The 20,420-nt window shown below is 36.9% G+C and overlaps 2 pseudogenes; both read left to right on the top strand.

Moving 5' to 3' along the window:
• Nucleotides 1–1,787: 1,787 nt before the first annotated feature.
• Nucleotides 1,788–2,770, top strand: LOC118854594 (annotated as a pseudogene).
• A 15,587-nt stretch (nucleotides 2,771–18,357) lies between these two features.
• LOC118854406 lies at nucleotides 18,358–19,143 on the top strand (annotated as a pseudogene).
• Nucleotides 19,144–20,420: the final 1,277 nt, after the last annotated feature.

Below are 20,420 nucleotides of genomic sequence, written 5' to 3'. Positions count from 1 at the left end.
ATACCAGATATTAAACTGTATCATAAAGTGGCAGTCATAAGAACTACTTAGCACTGGCTAAGAAACAGAGTGGTGGATTAGTGGAATAGATTAAGTACACAAGATGCAGTAGTCAATGACTACAGCTATCTACTATTTGATAAACCCAAAGAATCCAGCTTCTGGACTAAGAATTCACTATTTCACAAAAACTGCTGGGAAAATTGGAAAACGTTATGGCAGAAAGTGGGCATAGGCCAATACCTTACATCATATACTGAAATGAAGTCAAAATGCGTTCATGATTTGGGATAATAGATAATTGAAATGTTTTTGTACAAATAAAGCCAATGCAACAAAGATTAGGAGGGAAACAAGAAATTAGGAAAGAAACTTTACAACCAGTGTCCCTGATAAAGGCTTCATCTCTAAAATATACAGGGAACTGAGTCAAATTTATAGGAATACAAAAATTTCACAATTAAGGAATGGTCAAAATATATGAACAGGCAGTTTTAAGAGGAAGAAATTCCCAAAGAAATCACACAAGTAAGAAATGGACCAATATGTACAAAAATATTTATAGCAGCTCTTTCTGTTGCGGCCAACAATTGGAAATTAAGGGGATAGCCATCAATTGGGGAATGGCTAAACAAATTGTGGTATATGAATGTAATAGAATGCTATTTTTTATAAGAAATGAGGAGGAGATGAACTTCATTATAACCTGGAAAGTTCTATGTGAACTGATGCTGAGTGAGGGGAACAGAACCAGGAGATTATCTGTAAGGGCTAACTTTGATAGACTTGGCACTTTTCATCAATGCAAGGTACAAAGACAGCTCCAAAAGACTCATGATGGAAAAATCGATGCACACCCAGTGAAAGAATTACATAGTCTGAATGCAGATTGAGGCAAACTATTTGGTCTCTTTTTTTCCTTCATTTTTTGTTTCATTTCTTCTTTCTCATGATTCATTCCATTGATTATAATTCCTCTTTATATTTGGACTATTATGTAACTAAGTTTGGTGCTAAGCTATGTGTAGAACCTATATTCAACTTCATTCTGTCTTGGGGGAAGGGGGAAGGAGCAGGAGGGGGAGAAAATTTAGAACTCACAAGCTTGTAGAACTGAATGTCATAAACTAAAAATAAAAAAAAAATTAATAAAAGGCGCAACTCCTAAAGCCTTTCATAATCCCTGATGTTACTAATGTATTCTCTTCCAAAATAAACTTGTATATGTTGTATATGTTATGCACATACATGTGTATATATATATATATATATATATGTATGTATATACATATACATATATATATACACATACACACATATAGATTTAGATGCATATAGTCACATACACACATGCTGGCTCCCCATTTGCCCATCTGAATGTAAGGTCTTTGATGGCAAAGTCATTTCTAGTTCTTAACCTAGTGAGTAATAGTTAGATAGTAATGTATTTTGATTAATTGATCTCTAAAATGATTGGTCTGTATGGCCTCTGAAGTCACTTCTAGTTATAAACATACGATTTTATATTTTATTCTTTTGAATGAAATATATCTTTTAAATTAATGTATGTGACGGCTTCGGCTCTCAGTCAGACTGCAAGAGTGCAAGCACGTGGTGCTGATTGTGGTCGGGGTGGACAGGCGAGGCGCTGGTTGGCCAGAGAGAGAAGAATACGCGCCCCAGGCTCCTTGGGCGGGTGGGAGCCAGCTGCGTTTGGAGAGGCCTTTGGAGAGCTGAAACATCGCTAGGACCCCGAGACGTCGCAGGGACCCAGAGATATCGTTGGAATGCTGGAGGCGTCCAATCGGCGGCGGCGGCGTCGGCGGCGGCTGCGACGGCAACAGCCGCAGCCACAGCAGCACGCCTAGGCCCAGGCTGCTCCCCCGGCCGCCGCCACCATCTCGGCTGCTGGACCTGGCTCGTCCGCGGTGGCCGCCGCGGCCGTAGTCATCTCGGCCCTTGGCGGAGGGGGTGGCGGCGGCGGCGGCGGCCTGGTCTCTCCCCAGCACCACGAGCTGACTTCGCTCTTCGAGTGCCCGGTCTGTTTTGACTATGTCCTGCCCCCGATCCTGCAGTGCCAGGCCGGGCACTTGGTCTGTAACCCATGCCGCCAGAAGCTGAGCCACTGCCCGACGTGCCAGGGATCCCTGACCCCTAGCATCAGGAACCTGGGCATGGAAAAAGTGGCCTCTGCTGTGCTATTTCCCTGCAAGTATGCCACCACGGGATGCTCCCTGACTCTTCACCATACAGAAAAGCCAGAACATGAAGACATCTGTGAATACCGTCCATACTCCTGTCCTTACCCTGGTGCCCCTTGTAAATGGCAGGGCTCCCTGGAAGCCGTGATGTCCCACCTCACGCATGCTCACGAGGACATCACCAGCCTTCAAGGGGAAGACGTTGTCTTTGTTGCTACAGACGTTAACTTACCAAGGCCTATGATTGGGTGGGGATGCAGTCATGCTTCGGCCATCACTTCATGCTGGTGCTGGAGAAACAAGAGAAATATGAGGGCCAGCCACAGTTCTTTGCCATTGTGCTACTCATTGGGACCCAGAAGCAAGCAGAGAACTTTGCTTATCGGCTGAAACTGAAGAACAACCAGCAGAAACTAACCTGGAAAGCCACACCCTGTTCCATCCATGATGGGGTGGGTGCTGCCATCTTGAACAGAAACTGCCTTGTTTAAGATACCACCACAGGACACCACTTTGCTGATAATGGAAACCTTGGAATCAAGGTGACCATTTCAACATGTTGTCCATGACGTAGCATTAGAGAGATGTAGAGTTGTCAGGGCATCATAATTATAGTTTAATAAAATTGTTGTTTTTCAAATTATAAAAAAAAATTAATGTACGTGAAAGCAATGGAATATTATAGGAATGTAAGAAATGACAAAGACAACACATTCCAAGAAACCTGAGAGGGATATTTTGAACTGATTAAGAGATTAAAGATTATAATTGCAGTCACATATGGACCACCTTGTATATAGCACTTGATTTAGCCTTACTTTAGAATTTCCCATTTACACTGGAAGCCTGAGGCTCCAAATTGTGGCCACCTACTTCTTCCATTAGGGCTTTTGAGAATCTAGAGGAACTGGGGTGGGGTGAAATAACCTTTTAAATGATATAGTTTGCAAGTTTCTACCAGCATATTTTCACCAATAATCATCAGTCTTTATAAATTAAGCAGTTTCAATTTACTTTTAGAAAGGCATATTTCCTAAGGGGGAAAAATTCTCCTCCACAATCTGTGACTTTCAGAACTACATGCAGCTTCCATGGGAAAATGGGGCTCAAGCCTAAAACATAAGTGGTATTGGGGATAAATAACTGCTTCTAGAAGTCCTTCTTTCAGTCCTCAAAATATTACCTTACATATGGTATATTTTTTCTGCTGGCCTCAATGTAGTTTTCAGAAACTTCCTTTTTCTCAATGTGATTATTTTTTTCCAAGACTTCTGATAAGAACACTGGAGCTGCTGTCCTGGAAGTGGTGCTGGGACACCTGATAAGAAGCCAGAACCCTCCAAACCTCCAAAGTTCGTAAGGCCATCCTCTAGTCAAATGGGTTGGAAGTATATTGCTACTCTTTCCCTAACCCTTCCAAAGAGACTATCAAGGGTTTGACAAGAATTGATCTCTATTGAATGCCACTGGAATTGGCTGGATTCCAAATTTGTCTGCTATCTTATTCAATACTCATTGGTCATGTAAAAATTTCTTCAGTCAATTCTTCATTCTTTCAAAAATGATAAAGGACTTTTCCATGCCTAGTTGAAATACCCTTGATTGATTGATTAAAGACAGATGTTTATACTTACTCAAATCTAGTTTATTCCCCAGATTGAATCATTCAATTTAACTCAATGGAGAAGTCTGTACTCAGTGAAATTTTTGAGATAGGGATATGAGATACCCCACTTGTATACATAGTGACCACAATGTTTAAAGAAAAGCGACTATGACATTTTAAGAAATCTTATCAATGCAATAATTCCACAGCTAGGAAGAGAGAAGATGATACAGAAGTACAGAATGAGACATATTTTCAGATGTTACCATTGTGTAGATTAGTTTTGTTTGGATGTATTTATGAAATTTTGAGTGGTATTGTGAAAAAAGATCTACCCTTAAAAAGTCATGAAGACTTGATTAATTTGTATTACCACCTTATAATGTTTTTTTTTAAATCCTTGACAAGTCATTCTCTCTAGAAATATTCTCTTTTCGACCATAAGTTGGAGAGAAAGTGCTGACCTGCATTGCTAAATGCAATTTTCTTACTTTTTAATTATCCTATTAATGAAATAATAGATTTAGTCTCTAGACCTATGGATATTTTTTAAAAAGAGGACTTTTATTTGAGAAAAAAAGGATTAAGGAGACCTTTGGGGAGGATGTAAGAAATTAATGAAAGTGAACTGCCCCCCAAAAAAGAAAGACAAAAACCTTAGAGCCATTTATCTATCTATCTGTCTATCTATCTATCTATCTATCTATCTATCTACATGTCTGTCTGTCTATCTGTCTACCTATCTATCCGCCCACCTATCTGTTAGAGATAACAGATAGAGATAGACAAAGACAGAAGAGGGAAAGAGCTGGACACAGATCAATAAGTGTTGGAACTACAAAGTTAAATTTAATACACACTTAAGAAAACTGCACACAAAAGAGATCTATGGTGTCATATACAATCTTTCTTTTTCTTTTTTGTTGAAGTAAATGTGCATGTTGGTTAGTATTTGTCAAATTCATAATAATAAAAATTAAAATTAAATGAATGAATGAATCCAACATTGACACGGTGGAATCTTATATTCTCTACAACTTTACAACTTTCTATCATTCATGTAACAAGTAAGGGTCTGCATATTACAATGAAAGAGGTTCTGGACTTATTGCAGATATTCTGACTGTGAATTCTGGATCTTTCCCCATAGTACTTATGTGATATTGGGAAAAACATAAGAGAAGAAACATTTCTTACTTGACTACTCTGTGCCAAGCACTGTACCGAGCAATTTACAAACATCAAGACTACCCAGTGGTTTTGGCACTGATTAGTTTCATCTGCATTAGAGACTGTCATGGAGTGTGCCTCCTATAAAGGGTTCTAAATCATTTAATTATTTTTGGGCTTCCAGTTTTCATTTAAAAGACAAAGGGTTCATTGTTGATGGTTTCTTAGGTCCCTTCCAGCTCCAAATCTTTGATTCTATAAGTAGGTTCTACCTATGTACTCCATGTGTCATGATATGTAATTAAGTTTCATGGGTGAAATTGAAATATTTTCTCAGCTCAGTCTACACTAACCAAAATGACAACAGCCATAGCAGCAGCAGCAGCAACTACTACTACTACTACTACTACTACTACTACACCTCATATTTTGTAAATAGAATAAGAGTTGGAAAGGGCATTATCTAGTATGTAGAATAGCCTCATAATTTTCCAGGGGAGGTTTTTAAAAGGTAAAATGACTTGCCTTAAATCACCTACCAGACAATGGGCCAGCCATGACATGAATGTAAGTGTGTCCCAATGTAGTTTTCTTTCTACTACAAATAATCTGAAGGCTCTGCCTATGTTTTACTGGAGTATTATTTATGAATTGGAAAATCAAGAAGAATCTTTCTGCCCATCTTTTATAATTTAACAAAGGGTCTTAATGTCTTTTTTTATCTGATAACAATGAAATGAAGACCTTTGTTTTCATTCAGCTCCCCAAGCTAAGTCTCATGGCCCTCAACCCCTTGTCTGGTGTTCATTGTCATTTATCTCAGAGGCCTTTTTGAGCAGAGTAACATTTTTAGTCTTACATGCTAATAACCTCATGGTATTTGTCCTAGTCATTGGAATTTTACCCACACTAGAACATTTATGGTTGTAGAATCTGGCATAACATGGACCACTGCTGGTAGATCTTTTATGCAATCAGTTACTTATGCTTTAATGGACTCCATTATTATGAGTTTGGATCTATCCATAAACACCAGTTTTCTACATACAACCCTGAATTATTAAAAAAAACCCTCTATTTTCTCTCTTTTTACAGTTACTGGATGAGAGATAAATATAAGTCCTTTAACAGCCTACAGAAATATATTTTCAGCTCCCAAAAGGTTTATTTTGAATACTGAAAATAAAATGTTTATATTTCCCAAGACTCAGAAATAAATTAAAAACTGGAGAAAACATGAATGCTCAATATTAGATTTTAGTTTCTCAAGAGGATTTTGACTTGGCACTATGACCCTTTTATGTCACTGAACCATTTCTGTCCCTCTTTTTGAAAACAGCAAGAATACAGCCTTTTTATCATATTGATCTCTTTACATTTTTGGAGGTTGAGAATGAGTATGGTTATTGCTTTATTATTTTTCATTTGGAACTTATTGATTTTATGCCAGTGACTTACAAGTCAATTTACAAAAAGAAAGGGTGGGTATAATCACTTGATTTATATGTTTTCTAAAAGATAGTGCCACAGTGGGAACGCTCTTATCAAGCTGTCAGATCCACTAGGGTTATATTTTGTTCTTATAAATTTAAGGCATTTGGAGGATGATTGTTGATCAGACTTTTTAAAGATTTGAGACCTTCACACCATTTATATGAAAAAAGTGGCTATCTCTGATGAATTGCTACATTGGTAGTCTAACCTTGTGATTTTTAGAATCGATTTTACTAAATTCAGAATTGTTTCCAGGAAAAGATACTGAGTCTGGGGAGCATTTTTCTGCTTTGAGCTCCGAGTTCTTTCAGCCAGGAGGGAAAATCAAGAGATTCATTGTCAGTGTGACAAAATAACTATTAGCAGACACTTAGGCAATTAATTGACCTAAGAATTTAAAGGGAATACTTCTTGAAAGACATTGTACATAGTTTTGAATTTGATTACTCTTCTGTCGCTTGTGAAACCTTGGATAAGTTTAAACCTCCCTGGGCCTCAGTTTTCTCATCCAAAAAACTGAGAGTGTTGGAACAAATGGTTTCTAAGTGACTTTTCATTCTAAATCTATAATACTGCTGGTCTGTGGACTGCTGCTTATTTTTTTCTGACATCAACAAATTTTGACATTTTAGAAAAAGATATTAGCTTAACATTGTAGAGTGATATGGGAATTAGAACGACTATGATTTTTGATACTATTTCTTATACTAACTTACAACATGATGGAATGAGGATAAGTTCGGATTGGAAACTGGAAGGAACCTATGAAAATAGGGCAGGTTATATAGAAAGGAGGGCAATAGAGTGCCAGGTTCAGAGTCAGGAAGACATCTTTCTTAGTTCAAATCTAACCTCAGATACTTACTTGCTGTGTGACCCAGAGCAAGTCACTTAACCTTGTTTACCTCAATTTCCTCATCTGTAAAATGAGCAAGAGAAAGAAATGGCAAACCATTACAGTATCTTTGCCATGAAAATCCCAAATTAGGTCATGAAGAATCTGACCTGACTGAACAGAAAAACAAATAAGGAAAGAAATTTGAAGTAAATGTTACAAACAAGTTTTGACATCTGGTAGGGGTATGAGAGAATCGTAATAATAGCTTGAGGTCTAAGCACCCAAAGTTTGGTGCTCAAAAGATCCATTAGGGCATTATCCCAGAAAATTAGCACAATTTGTTAACAAGTTATTTTGACATCTGCCAGCAGGTAGAAGTCCAAATAAGCATGTGGATTACAGAGGAATCTAATAGCAGACATTGAGAATGCAACCACATAACACTGTGGTCTCAGAAGTGCAGGGACCAAAAAAAGTATTATCTTCCTTGATCCAGTCAAAATGTTTCCATTTGTGTATTCTGAATTTGTTTATGTTGTTTTTGTTTATGTGTTTGCATGTTTAGAAAGAATTGCCATAGTGTTAGAATCAACTTCAAGGAGCCAAAAGGGCAGAATAAGCAGTAAATCATAAGCAGTGAATTGTCATAACTCTCCCACATTCACTGCCCAACAACTGTAAAATAGTGCCCCCAAACAAATCTTGGAACAGTAAAACAAGCAAAAAAGATTCAAAAAAGAATCAATTTTTAGCCCAAGAAACTTGGAAGATTAGCAAGAAAGGTTTGTCTCACAGAGGCAAAAGGGGAGCAAAGTTTAGGACAGGAAACATCCAGCAAGGGCCACTTCAGCAAACCAGTGGAAGAACCTGAGACCCAGTGTGGTGGAGCAAGTACACACCAACACTAGGGCCTCTCCACATGCTGCTGCATATCTAGGGGAAACAGCAGACTCCAGTTCTGAGAATGACCACATGCTTTAGGGTAGCCATGGGCATCTTCCAGTGGCCAGACCCCATGTGCTTTAGCACAGCCCTGGACAGGTAGGCATCCTTCAGCATCCATATCTCCACATGCTTTAAAGTAGCCCCAGGAAACATAGAAACACCCCACTAGCCTCAAAATAGGCTAGATACCATGATTACAACCCTGGCTCAGCACCAGGTAAGCTGATGGATTCCTATAGATTTCAGCAGCACCATGCACCCACCACTCCAACCTCTTGGTGCAGCACCAGACACAAGGGTCTCCTGTGGGCCTCCATGCAATATCAGTGCAGCACAAGGTAAACAGCCAGGGCCTGCAGCTTCTGGGACAAGAAGCCTGAGATAGTAACACTTCTACCCTGGGAAGAGAGCTTAAACATAAAAGAAAGGAAAAAAAAATTAAAAGAAGATGAGATCCCAAAATAAAAACTCCAAGGGAAATTAAAGGCAAATTTCAGAATTATCAGGTCATAGAAAATTACAGCAAGTAGCCAGAAAGAAACAAATAAATATATTGGGGGACCACAATCAGGCTTACATGGGACTTAGCAGCCGTAGTAAAAGAATTAGGGGTCATGAAACAGGATCTTCGAGAAGGCAAAGGAGCTAAGGCTACAACAAAGAATCACCTACCCAGTGAAATCAAGCATAATACATCCAAGACAAAAAAAGGTCATTCAACGAAACAGTAGGATTTCTGGCTTTCATAAGTAGAAGTCCAGAATTGAACAAAAATTTTGATCTCTAATATCAAGACCCAAGAGAAACCTAATGAAGGAAGAAAGGAAAAGAAAATATAAAGGATTCAATGGAGTTGAACTATTTACATCCCTACATGGGAAGATGGTAGCTATAATTCTTAAAAATTGTTCCACTAACAGTACAACTAGAAGAAATATACATAGGCAAAGGATACTGGTATAAGGTGAATTTGATGGCCTTAAATAAAAATCATTAAGGGATTAAAAAAGAGGAGTACCTTAGGTACAGAAGGAAGAGAGAGGTAGAATGGGGTAAATTTTTGATATGAAGAAGCAAGAAAAAACTATTACAATAAAGAGAAAGATGAGAGGGTAGAAGACAGGCAACACTTGAATCTCACTCATCAGTGTTGGCTCAAAGTGGGAATAGTACACACAATCATTTGAATATAGAAATCTGATGGAAAAGTAGGAAGGGAGGAGATTAACTAAAGGTGGGTGGTGAGAGTGGTCAGGGGGAATTGACAGAAAAGAGGGCAGATGAGGGAATATGGTAGACAGAAGTAAAATGCTGTCAAGGAGGGAAAGGATGAAAGGAAAGCAAAGACAAACAAGGAAAAAATAGGATGTAGGTAAATACACAATAATCATAACTGTGAATGAGAATGTCATGAAATATGCCATAAAAAAGAAATGGATAGCAGAGTGGATCTATAATCAGAATCCTACAATATGTTGTTTACAAGAAATGCACATGAATCAGAGAGACACACACACAAAGTAGTTACAGGGCTGGAGTAGAATCTATTCTGCTTCAGCTGAAGAAAAAAAGAGGGTAGCAATCATGATTTCAGACAAAGCAAAAGCAAAATAGACCTAATTAGATAGGAAGGATAATGAGGTAATATCAATACTAAATATACATGCACCATGTGATATAGCAGCCAGATTCTTAAAGAAGAAGTTAAGTGAGTTATAGGTTCATGACCAAACAATAGATACAGAGCATAATGAAATGTAAAATAGATAATTTTGATTATAAAAAATTAAAAAGCTTTTATACAAACAAAATGAAATGTAACCAAAATTAGAATGAAAGCAGGAAGCTGGGAAACAATCTTTACAGCAAGTGTCTCTGATAAAAGCCTCATTATCTATCTATCTATCTATCTATAGATATGTGTGTATATATGAGTGTGTGTGTATATATGCATATATATATATGGTATAATATATACATAGAGAGAGAGAGCGAGAACTGAGTCAAATTGTAAGAACACAAGCCATTCCTCAATAGATAAATGGTCAAAGGATATGAACAGGCAGTTTTCAGATGAAGAAATCAAAGTTATCTATAGGCATGTGAAGAAGTGCTCTAAATCACTTTTGATTAGAGAAAAGCAAATAGAAACAAGCCTGAGGTACCACTTCACACCTATCAGATTTGTTATTGTGACAAAAAAAGCAAAATGGTAAAAGTTGGAGAGCATGTGGGAAAATTGGGAAAATAATGCATTCTTGGTGGTGCTGTGAACTAATCCAACCATTCTGGAGAACAATTTGGAACTATGCCCAAAGAGAAACCAAACTGTGCATACCTTTTGATCCAACAATAACACTACTAGGTCTTTGTCCAAAAGAGATCATTAAATGGGGAAAGGACCTATATGTACAAAAAAATTAATAGAAGCCCTTTTCATGGTGGCAAAATATTAGAAATTTAGGGAATGCCCCCCATTGGGTAATAGCTGAACAAGCTGTGGTATATCAATGTAATGGAATACTATTGTTTAATAAGAAATGATGAACAGCCAGATTTAAAAAAAAAACAACCTAGAAAGCTATTTATGAAATGATGCAAAGTGAAATTAGCAGAACAAGCAAATAGTGTGCACAATGTCAGCAACATTGGGTGATGATCAACTATGAATGGCTCAGTTCTTCTCAGCAACACAATGACCTAAGAAAAGTACAAAGGAATCACAAAGGAAAATGCTACCCACAAACATATAAAGAACTGATGGACTCTGAATGCAGATCAAAGCATACTTTTTTCACTTACTTTATTCTTTTTTCTGTGTTTTTTCTTTTGATTTCTTTCTTCTTTAACAACTGTGATTAATATGGAAATGTTTTATATGATAGCATATGCATTGCCTATATCAAATTGCCTACCATTTCGGAAAAAGGGAAAGGGAAGGGGGTAAGGAGGGAGAAAAATCAGGAATTCAAAATCTTGTAAAAATTAATACTAAAAATTGTCTTGACATAATTGGAAATGTGCTATTTAAAAACAAAAGTTTTGACATACTGTTAGTTCATTTTGAATTCATTCTTTTCAAACTTTTACAAAGTAATATTTCCCCATTCTATTTGGAAGAAAGTTTATGAAGTAAATTTCATCATTTTAGTTTCATTCTTTTGTAATAGTTTATAATGCCTTATGTCCTTTTTAGGGCATATAAGTCCCTTAGAATTTAAATTTCTTATGTGCTTTTAAAATCAAAAGCACTAATTAATGCTATTCATTTGAAGTCATCTTCATATGAAATGCAAGTTTCCCATGCTCTTATCTAATCATTGATAAAATGTGAAATTAGCAGACCCAAGGAGAGAATTCTTCAGTGTTCCACTAGAAACCATCCTGTATGTTGACAGTCATAAATTAATTGAGACTCATTGCCTAGACTTGTTTGATGACCATAAATTCACCTAAATAAGGTATAATTAATCTCTTGTCACTGCATATTTCATTTAAGGATATCAAGAGAATTTGCTAAATATCTCACTAAAAATAAGGTGTATTATGCCTGTGATATTCCTTAAATATACTAGTATATTTAGTATATTAAAAAAGAAAATGGTATGGATCTGTTCTTAGTGAACTTAAGCTGGAACCCAACACATATTTTCTTAGGTCTTAAGTGTTTGGAATGTATCTGTTCAATAATCTCTTCCATAATTTTATTAAAGGTTAATGTCAAATTAATCAGTCTATAATTTTGTTAACTTTTAGAGTCTATATTTTCCTTTTCAAAAAGATAGGGTAAAGTATATTCCTTTCCAATAACTTGGCACCTTGTTAGTACCCTATGATTTCTCAAAAATCAGTGATAGAGTTTCACTTGAACATCTGCTGAGATACATTTTATCTGGCCATGATAATCTAAATTCACCCATAAGGGTTAAATAATATTTTCTCTCTTTTGCTGTCAATTGAATCTTCATTTTGCTTCTTCTCTTCTAGTCTAAATATCCAGTTCACAGAGAATAAGGAAGAAAAATCAGACTCATTAGTTCTGCTTTCTTTCTATTACCTCTGAACTTTAAACCTCCTTTCCCAAAAAGCCCACAAGTCCTTTATTTTTTCTTTCTCCAAGGAGAAGGAATGAAATGTTTCTTGTTGCCTTTAGGATATTTTGCTTGCCTGTGCTCATTCTAAGAGGGAATGTCCTTATAATACACCCATAAGTTTTATACCAATCTTTTGAATTTGTTTTTGGCTATGTGCTGCTCCTTCCATATTTTATAAACATGTACACATATAAAGATATATTATGTATTTATTTATCACCTCTTCTAAGAATTGAAAAAGGTGTGATAAAGTCTTTTGAACAAGAAAATAAATCCTTATTTATTTTTTCTGGCTAAGGAGAAACTATTATTTTTAGAGATAATGTTGCCTTTCCATTGCCCTAGGAGGGAGCTCTATTGAGAAAGGAGTTGTTTATGGGCTTTGGGAGTAGTCTGCAGAGACACAGGGAGAGAGTGGAGCAGGCATAGACACATACAGAAATGCCAGAATTTGAGTAGCCCATGGAGCCTGGTTGCTGCTGTTACAGTCTTCACCACCCAAACTCCTGGAACTTCTCTTTTCTTGCCCAGCAGAACATTTGTTAAATTCGAAGATTATTTATTTTTCAGCATTTGTTTACATATTTCTTTCTCTTCAATTATTGTTAAAAGCTGAGAGAAAAATTTTAAAATTTGAGATAAAATAAAACCATACCAATTTCTGGTTTTGTATATGTTTTATTATCTAGAATGATTTACAAAGGGGAATGGGAAAAGGTTAGTCAATCAAGAAACACTCATTAAGTTCCTACTATGTGTTACACATTGCGTGTCTTGCTGAGGATACACAGAAAAGCAAAAAAAAAGTTCTCACTTTCAAGGAGCTAATAGTCTAATGGGGAGACTGCATGCAAATGATTATATAAAATAAGATATGCACAAATTAAAATACAGATAATAAATGAAAAGGAGACACTAAAATTAATGAAGATTAGGAAATATTTCTTGCATAAGGCAGGATTTCAGAAGGGAACTGAAAAAAAGCAGGAGAAGGAGATGAGGAAGGAGAAATACCAGGCCAGTGAAATGCACAGGCATTAGTACCTTCAAATTGGGTCTAATTTGAACTTAGTAGGGACTTAAAAATATCAAGTTGAATTAATTTAACTGTTCAAATGATAGGACAGTGACTGATGAAAGGGAAAGAAATTTCACATACAAGTTACATCTTTGAGAAAATTAAAAATGAGATCCGGATGAATCTTTAAGGGATAGAGCATTAAATTCCCATTAAATTAGCCAATTTAGAGTTGGCAAAAGGCATTAGTAGGTGGGTGGACCAACAAAAGCTTCATCCAGAAGGTGATATTTTATTGCAATCTTGTAGGCAACCACTGATTCTAAAAGATATTGGGAATAGGTGGATAAGATAATTTGGTAGCAGCAGAGAGATTAGAATGAAAGGGCAAGGTACTAAAGGCAGCAACTCTGATAAGGAAGAAGATGAATGCCTACAATGGAGCAAAATGTGAGTATGGGAATTACATTAACCAAAAAGACCTGTTCTGCTCACCATTTGTATACCAGAAGTAAAAGATGGAGACTAGTCTAGCTATTCAGGCTGTCACTTCAATGGCGATTTATTGAGGATGGATCAGTAAAATGACTATTTCTGTGTCAAACTTTAATCTTTCAAATGCTTTTGAGAACAGAACTCATGCTTCCTTCCTTCCAGCATCTCAATAACATGGCATAAAAAGATGCTTTTGCTGCATATGTTTCGCATATTGAAATATAACATAAATTTTATCCACAAGCACCTATGACTTATCAGTTTCACATACCACTAAAGAGTAAGCAAAGTTACAGTTAATTTCTGAAATGTGTTCCCTTCTAAGTTTGCACAGTGGAGCAAATCATATAGATCGAACATCAAAAATCAGAAACATCTTAGGGTTTTTAAAAATTGAGGTTTGTTTATTATTATACAGGTTCCTCCCCCCAAAATTGTATCATTGAAACTTTTTATATGACATTTTATGATATATTAATACTTGATAACAGTGAAGAATGAGACATTAGGATTTAAAACTTGCTTGGAAACCAAGTCACTAGTTTTACAATTTTGAAAAACCAAAGAATTCAATCAGCTTGATATTAAAAATAAATCACTTGTACTTGGATATTCATATGAAAAATCAATTCAATATAGACTACTATATTCTCATGTTGATGACCGCACAATTTCAAAATACCTATATTTTATAGTGTGTTTGTTATTCACCTTACTCTCCTTAATTCCACAAATTGAATATATCTAATATCCCTTCATCTCTTCCCCAGTTCCTTTATCTCATGCACATTACTGCTGTAATACTTCTTTTTCTTCCGTTCATCCACCAGTCCTCTAGTATTTCAATGGCTTTCTAAAATCTTAAGTCCAACTGTAAGTTGTAATAACTTGGTATAGCTACTGAGTTGTTCCTAATTTCAGAGAGCAATCCAGTCATGTCAAACACTAAACCCCACAGACAAGCAAATCATTAGCATATTCCCTAATCTTGATTCATGGTGTAATTTAGTGATATTCATGCTTATGTCAGCTTACGCCAAAACCTCTATGATATGTATTATGTATGGATGCCAGATGCCACTTCAGTACAATATGATGTTATTGTTCTTGAGTTATTTAGTATCTCAGTCCTTTTTGAATGCCCATGTCTGTATGCAGCAGCAATAACTAGGATCCATGACACATGAAGATAAGGTAAGGTGCTGGGGATGTTTATTCAGAAGAGGAGACTTGGGTGGCATGTAATGAAAGCAATATTCAGGTATTTGAAAGTGAGATTTCTGCTTCTACCCAGAAAGCAAAATTAGGAGAAATTTTTAGAAGTTTTAGAAGGATAGATATGGGCTTGATGACAATAGGAATGAGAACATAACAATTATACACTTCCAAAAGCATAATGTATATTTTTAAAGGAAGTGGGTCTCTCTTCAAAGGAAGACCACTAGCAAATGATGAATGATTTTATTTTTTCCTGATCATGTAGTTGTATATTTAGTGAGGTATAGATTGGTAGGCACAAAAGATTCTATAGGGGATTTGGCAAGTAATTAGCCTTGAAGTAATAGACAAAGTGAGTTTCAGTTATTCTTTCTCTGTGTTTGGAAGCAAAGGCATTTAAACAAGAAGTTAAGTATAACACAATAATTGTGCCTTTGGGTTCCCTAAAAACATTTTCCCTGCATCTCCATTGGCTTCCTTTTTTTCTTCCATTCTGTTGCTTCTCACTTTTTTCCTTGGTCTCTTCCTCCTCTGGCAATTTAATGCACCCCAAAGATTTTGACTATATCCATGAAAATGCTTCCTCTAAATATAGATATAAAGGAATTATCTATATGTGTATACATACATACACACAACTATCTATCTATCTATCCATCTATCTATCTGTCTACCTATCTATCTATCTATCTATACATGTACGTACATACATACACATATGCAGGCCAATCTCCTCACCTAGTTCCAATTCAATATATCTACCCCACTGTTGTATATTTCCACTTTATGTCATGTCATGACTACAGATTTAACATGTCCCAAGTTGGATTCAATATAATCTTCCTGCAAACCTTACATGGTCCTCTCTATTCTGTTTTATCGTTGGTAAATTATGGTCTTCCTAATCACCCATCCTCAAAATGTTAAGTGTAGAAGGTACCACAGGCATTATATCATCTAACCCCATCATTTTATAGATAAGGAAATGGACCCAGGGAATTAAATGACTTCTTCTAGGTCACACATGTAGTAATCATGAGAATGGCCATATAAACCAAGGGCCTATGATTCTAGACACATTTCTCCTTCTACCATAGCATTATATATTCCTCTGACTCACCCTTACAAACATCCCCCGCATCCAATGTTTCCAAGTATTATGAATTTAACCTTCTTCATGTCTCATTTCTTTCAATTCTCTTCACATATACTTCCAACAACACATTCTCTGATGTAGACAAATAGAATTGTCTCCTACCCAATATAGCTTTTTTCTAATCTTTATTCTCTTCAACCACATTCTTCATTGGGATGCCAAAATAATTTTTTCTAATGTGTGTTATTTCCTTGCTCAAAGTCCCAAGTAACTGTGTATTGCCTAAAGGATAAATGTTACAATAAAAAGTTTGAATTTTGATATTTTCCACATCTGGCTCCATGTTGCCTTTCTAGGTTTATTTCCCCCCACTTTCCATATATGTTTTGTTCCAAACCTATTTACTTCCAGCTGTTCATTAGTCTTTTCCTAGACTTTTTCACATTCATATTTGCTCAAGCTACTGAAAGGTGACAACAAATGCATTTCTCAATATATCTGCTTACTGACATTTTTACCTTTCTTAGATGCCAAAAGAAATGCTACTACTGACATAGTGATTTGATTCTGTTACTGAGTTGCTGAAAAGAGACAATATTCTCTAATGCCAGTTGAAAAACAATTGGCAGGAATCACTGCAGGTATGTAAGGGAATAGATCAGCAAAATTTAAAAAACAAAGTTTGAATTTTTTTTCTTTCCTCATGTTATCAGTCAATACCAACCACTCTTGAACAATGCCCCTACTGAAGCAAAGTCCTTTAAAAACTAGAAATAAAATTGAAGGAATTTGTCACAGAATTTTTTCCTAGATGTGAAATGTAAACATTCTTGGATTTTACCACCTGGCAGCTTGATTTTTCAATATTCCTTATAATGAGTAATCTCCATTTAGTATAGGACTCTAATAGTACGCTGTTGAACTCTATGCAAAGAGATTCCTTTATAAATAAAGGTTTGACTTTAATGTGAAAAACAGCTGAACAAAATTTCTCTCTCCTCATTTTCCTGATAGTATTTCCTCTAGACCAAGAGTTCTTATCATTTTGTAGTGTCATATACACAGACCAATTTGGCAATCTGTTGAAACCTATCAATCCATTCTGAGAAAAAAAAATGTTTTTAAATACATAAGATATATAGGATTATAATGTAAAACAAATGTATCAAAACAGAATTATGAAGATTAAATAAAAACAAATATTAAATCCAAGTTTTGCATTCTTGCTGCAGAAGCATTCTTTACCTACATCATAGTCTTCCTTTAATCACACACAGTTTTGTACATGGCTTTTACTTATTAGAATCTAGAGGGCATATATTGTTCTTTAAAAAAATTGTTTTTGTATTATACAATACCTGGTATGGAACATTTTATGGAGAAGGCAGGTACTTAAGTGTTTTAGGAAGGGAAGAAGAAAGAAAAAAAAAGGAAAGAGAGAGGGAGAGAAGAATTCATAGTTGTTGCATTGAAGGGGGATAACATTCTTCCAGCATTTGAATAGTGATTAAATGAAAAAGGACTTAGATTTATCCTTTATACCTTCAGACATCAGACATTAATACTGGATAAAGACTATCAAAGGGAATTTTTTTTGGCTGAGTGGAAATGATTTTCTATCAATTAAAGGTGTTAAATATTGAAATCAACTTCATCGAAAAATAATTTCTCCATCTTTCGAACCTCGCCTTATCAGGAAAATAGTTGGATCACCTTCTGTGTCCTTTGAGGTACCTTTTCCCTTTACAACTAGGGATGTAACTCGAAAAGAAATTGTACTACTGAAATTTTATGCTATAAATGAAGGTCTAAAATTACCAAAACAACAAAAAAGAAAAGATTTGAAGGAGAAGAGATGGAAAGATTAAGGGGAACTGTTTGAAGTGGCTGGAGGAAATTAAAATAAATAACAATGGATCGTGCAGCCCCTCGCCGGACTTGTGAGGAGAGGGACGCAGCGCGGCTCCCGCGCCCCTTTCTCGCGGGCCGGCGAGAGGTGTGTATGGGGCCTTCGCTGAGGCTTGGATCTATGGCGAGGAAGAGGCGGAGGAGCATGACAACCGCATAGGCTCCAGCGGCGATACAAAAATAAAGGGGAAGAAAACTTATTTTGTAAAACGACTCTTCAATCAAGTGTAATATTTTGATGCTTTTTGGCATATAATCCCTTCGTGATCCCACTATGCCAGGAACGACCGTAGATCATAGCCAAAGAATTGTGAAGTTTGGGCTTGCAACCTGGATGAGGAGATGAAGAAAATTCGTCAAGTTATACGAAAGCATAATTATGTTGCTATGGACACAGAGTTTCCAGGTGTGGTTGCAAGACCCATTGGAAAATTCAGAAGTAATGCTATCAGTACCAACTATTGAGATGTAATGTAGACTTGGATTAACATTTATGAATGAGCAAGGAGAATACCCGCCAGGAACTTCAACATGGCAGTTCAAGTTTAATTTAACGGAGGACGTGTATGACCAGGACTCCATAGAGCTCCTAAAGACCTCGGGAATCCAGTTTAAAAAGCATGAGGAAGAAAGGATTGAGACACAGTATTTTGCAGAACTCCTCATGACATTGGGCGTCGTTCTGTGTGAGGGGATCAAGTGACTTTCATTTCACAGTGGTTGTGACTTTGGCTATTTAATCAAAATCCTGACCAACTCGAACTTGCCTGAAGAGGAGCTGGACTTCTTTGAGTTCCTCCGACTGTTCTTTCCGGTAACCTATGATGTCAAGTACCTCATGAGGAGCTGCAAGAACCTCAAGGGCAGCCTGCAGGAAGTGACTGAGCAGCTGGAGTTGGAGCGGATAGGACCACAGCAGCAGGCAGGATTCGATTCGCTACTAACGGGAATGGCTTATTTCAAGGTGAGAGAAATGTTATTTGAAGATCACATCGATGTTGCCAAGTCTTGTCTGCACTTGTACAGCCTCCGTTCGGGCTCCCCCTATGTGCAGAAATGATCCTGATAAGTGGAAGAGTCTTCAGGTTAAAATTGGAAGTAGAATTATTCAATCTGTTGGCAAACATGTGTGGCCAAGGGGAAGATCCGTATCATACTCGATCTTTTGGTAAACATATCTAGTTAGTCTTAGTTTGTATGCCACCCCTCTTCCCCCCAATCCCAGATTAACAAGCACTGACTGTAACTTATTGACCTGTTTCATGTCTGTCCCTTCCAGTATGCAAGAGTTTTAGCTATTTGAGATTGTGGACTATCAATTTTGCACTTTAGAGAGTGACTCAGATCCACCGTTTTAGTAGAAGTTTGAGTTTTCCTTGCTGTTAGCCTGAAAGTTGATCATTTGCCGGTTTTACACAGCACTCTCTTGTTTTGGACCCAAGGAACAGAGTCTATTTACTTTGCTGCAAATTGTTGACTAGTCAAAGCTGTCCTGAAAGGGAAAGGTGGGCACCTGAAGAGCTGAGCCCCCTCTCGCTGTCCCTGGGGCTTTGCAATGCCGCTCACCAGGCCGGGTGGGTTTTGGATCAGTCTCTGAATGGGCTTTGGGACTGAAGAAGTGCTTGGCGGCAGCTTTCCCCCTGTGCGCCACTGACGGCACCCATGTGGCACCTCTGCGCCTTTGCCTTGGTCGGCTTCCTCGCTCGCTTTTACCCTCCCTCAGCTGTCCCTCGCCCCTGCCCGTGATAGAGTGATATTTACCGAGCCCTTGTTTTGGCGACTCCACAAGTCAGTAAGTCCAAAGAAAGCAAATCACTTTAGGTATGTCTTATAGCAAATTAAATTAGAAGAGATGTGATTATGCTTTTGTAGTTGCTACAAAGACAAAAATGATTAAGAGATTTGTTGTAAAACAACAAAAGGACAAGACAAGTTAGAGTGAATAAAGTCACCTGAGGAGTGTAATGCTTGCTTATTTTGTGTGTATATCTTTGCAATATATTTTCTATATATTGACAGAATAACTGAAATACTTCCGTAGCCATGTAGACAGGAGCATGTGAGCAGGCCAGAGCATGGGAAGGAAGACTTTGGTAATGGGTAACTTAAACGCTACTTAGAAATAATGATGGACGGCAAGTCATGGTGTGTGTGTGTGTGTGTTACCTGCACTTAACTCAAGTCCTATTAGCTGTTTGCCAGATTGGCTTGTTCCCTTGTACTTTAACATTCTTTTCTCATTGAGTTACAATGCTATAACTGGGGTCCTTCTTCAGAAAAGTTACTTGCAAAGCAGAAGGTAATATTTGTTTTTAAAGTTTTTGTAAATAGAGGCTT

Source organism: Trichosurus vulpecula, chromosome 6 (genome assembly GCF_011100635.1).
Source record: "Trichosurus vulpecula isolate mTriVul1 chromosome 6, mTriVul1.pri, whole genome shotgun sequence".
Classification (NCBI taxonomy): domain Eukaryota; kingdom Metazoa; phylum Chordata; class Mammalia; order Diprotodontia; family Phalangeridae; genus Trichosurus; species Trichosurus vulpecula.
This window is presented reverse-complemented; position numbering and strand designations above follow the sequence as displayed.